This window comes from Pelobates fuscus, chromosome 3 (genome assembly GCF_036172605.1).
Source record: "Pelobates fuscus isolate aPelFus1 chromosome 3, aPelFus1.pri, whole genome shotgun sequence".
Taxonomy (NCBI): domain Eukaryota; kingdom Metazoa; phylum Chordata; class Amphibia; order Anura; family Pelobatidae; genus Pelobates; species Pelobates fuscus.
This window is the reverse complement of record NC_086319.1, coordinates 286,577,028-286,579,918: the sequence shown is the minus strand read 5'-3', so window position 1 is coordinate 286,579,918 and position 2,891 is coordinate 286,577,028. Positions and strand designations below refer to the sequence as shown.

Sequence of the window (2,891 nt, the reverse complement as noted above, 5' to 3'; positions counted from 1 at the left end):
TTAGCAGTGTATTCTCCACCGGCTCTGGTACTCCTTGCTCTAAAAGTCTCTGCTTTTCAAGAGCCAAGCCGCCAATTTCCATTGGCTTGGATTGGGATGCATCGCTGGACCTTGTATTAACAGATCCATTCTTGGAGGAAGAGGCCATGGAGGACCCAAACACATTTTGTTCAAGAGTGTGAACCACTGTCTTCTCGGCCAACTCGGAAGTATAGCGATCACCGTCTTTATTCCCTTCCGAATTTTTCTCAACAATCTGTGAATCATAGGCAGGGGAGGGAATGCATACCCCAGATCGAAGTCCCAAGGACAGGAAAAGGCATCTTGTCCTGCTGATTGATATTCTGCCTTGAGAAAAAAAAAATTTCGGGACTTGAGCATTCCGATATGAAGCCATCAAATCGACCTGGGGTGTGCCCCACCTTGACGCTCTCTTCTGAAATACCTCTGGGTTTAATTGCCATTCTCCTGATAGAACTTTCTTTCTGCTCAGATAGTCTGCCAGAACATTTTCTTTCCCTGGAAGATATACTGCTTTCAGGCCCTGTAGCATGTCTTGAGCAAATTCCATCAATGGAAATATTTCTCATAATAGAGCCTTGCTTTTTGTTCCGCCTTGTTTGTTTACATGTGAGGCCACTGCCTTGTTGTCTGTTTGGATTCTCACCCAATTCGTTATTGCTTGCCGAAAGCTTTGTAGGGCATATAATATTGCTCTAATTTCTTTAGGTTTTAGTGCAACTTGCTTCTCTCTGTGTCCATGAACCTTGAATCCCATCATTTTCCTTGTAGACTTCTGTAGAACTATTATCCATGTTGGATCCTCCAGGGGAAATCCCATGGATAGGTTCCTGGTTTTCTCCCACCAAGTCAGGTCGTCAATTGTGTTTTGAGAAATAGGAATATTTCGATCACAGTCGTCCTCATGTATTGAATTCTTTTAGAAACTGCAACTGGATGGGACGCATCTTCCACTGGGCCCATTTCTTAATTTCTTCATCCACAGACAAATTCACTTGACCGATTACCGTATCTATGGCAGTCCCCAGGAATATAATATTCTGAGAGGGAACCATCATACTTTTCTCCATGTTCAGATTCCAACCATGGTTCACGAGGCTATTTATGACCCTCTGGTTGTGGAGTGCTACCGTCTGGTTGGATGTACCTATAATCAGAAATTCGATTGACGTCATCCGATCCACCACACTGGTGTTTGGCAATTTCTTCAAGTTCAGGATAAGTCTCCACTTCTTTTGTGGTATTTGGGCTAAAAAAAACTGAATAATTGTGCCCCCTCTTCTGTTCTCTTTTTGGAACGTATTCTATTACATGATCTTTTAGGAGTTTTGCGATGCAATCCTTCATAGCTTCTCTTTTGCTCCTTGCTACCCGAGACTAGGTAAACACATCCTTTATTGGAATGGTCTCGAATTCTAACCTGTATCCTTCTTTTAAAGTATAAGCATAATTACAAAGTAAGACTAGATTGAGATAGAATGGCTCCAAGCAAGCTAGCTTACGGTACCTGAGGTTCCTAGTTGGTCTCCCATACAAGTACTAACCAGGCCCGAGTCTGGATGGCTTTCGAGATCTGACGAGATCAGGCATTTTCAGACTGGTATGGCCGTAAGTACTGGTATGGCCATAGGCTCCTTAGTGGTGTCACGGTTCTCACCGTGACATCCAGACGCCCAGATGAGGTCACCCCAAGAGTGCCCAGCAGGGGATTGAACCTGGTTACTTTGTAGTCCTGGGGCTGCTATATGCCTCTGAGCCACCATACAGCTCTTGCCAATATTGAAAGGACCCCGGCGCCTGTCACACTTCTGACCTGGACAGGATAAAATAGATGCAGTCTTCCTCCTGTAAATCCTGGCTGGGCCGGCACACGTTCAGAAGTTTACACCCTGTCTTGCTACTCTTCCTCTGGAAGATTGTTGCTGAGTGTTTCTCCAATTTGGTCTGGCATATTCTTTCCCAGGATTATATCTCCTGCTTTCTTGAAAGGCACGGTTTTATATCGCCTATCTTCCCATGTTGTAGAACCGTATTTTCTGACTTTAGGAAGAAAGCTTTTCTCCCATCTTTAGCCTTATGTATAGCTTCATCCAACACCTTCCCAAATAGGAGATCACCTTGAAACGGAAGGCACACAGGGACGCTTTTGAGGTGTAGTATGCTCCCCAGGAGTGTAGCCATAATGCTCTCCTTGCTGTTATAGAGAGGCCCATGCTTTTAGCCACCATTCTGGTAACATCCAGAGATGCTACAGAGCAAAAATCAGTTGCTAACTTCAAATATCTCAGTCCTTCCAGCAGATGATCTCTCCGAACTCCTTTAGTGATATCCTCTTCTAAGTTGTCTAGCCATACTTTGAAGGCTCTAGTGAACGTTGTTAACGCTACTGCTAGATGTAGTGCTGATCCTAAGGACAGGTATGACTTTATCAGGCTGGCATCTAGCCTTTTCTCCATCGGTTTCTCAAATAAGCCATGGAGTCAATAGGAAGGGCTGTCTTCTTTGCCATATGAATGACTGCGGCATCAATCTTGGGGACAAAATTCCCGGTTTTTCAGTCGCTTTCTTGTGAAATTATCTCCTCTATTGTAGAGTATACTGGAAAGGTAGGTCTATTGGTTCTCAAATCCTCAAATTATCTATCGGATTCCTTCATTTCCTTTCTTTTTCTGGGAATCTCAGGGTCTCTCTGCTTATGTTGATCAACTTATCAACTGATTTGAATCCTCTTCTCAGGCGTTTAGATGAGGACATCTTGCTTGTGGATTTGAACCCTTCTGCAATCGCCTCTGCAATCCATTTCTTTATTCTGTTTGTGGAGACTTCTTCTCTCCCTTACTTCAGCAGCTTCTGTCAGACAATCCTGACAT

The 2,891-nt window shown here is 43.9% G+C and overlaps 1 pseudogene; it reads right to left on the bottom strand.

Annotated features, from left to right (window-relative positions):
* Positions 1-1,516: 1,516 nt before the first annotated feature.
* Positions 1,517-1,635, bottom strand: LOC134603725 (5S ribosomal RNA; annotated as a pseudogene).
* Between the last annotated feature and the right edge of the window lie 1,256 nt (positions 1,636-2,891).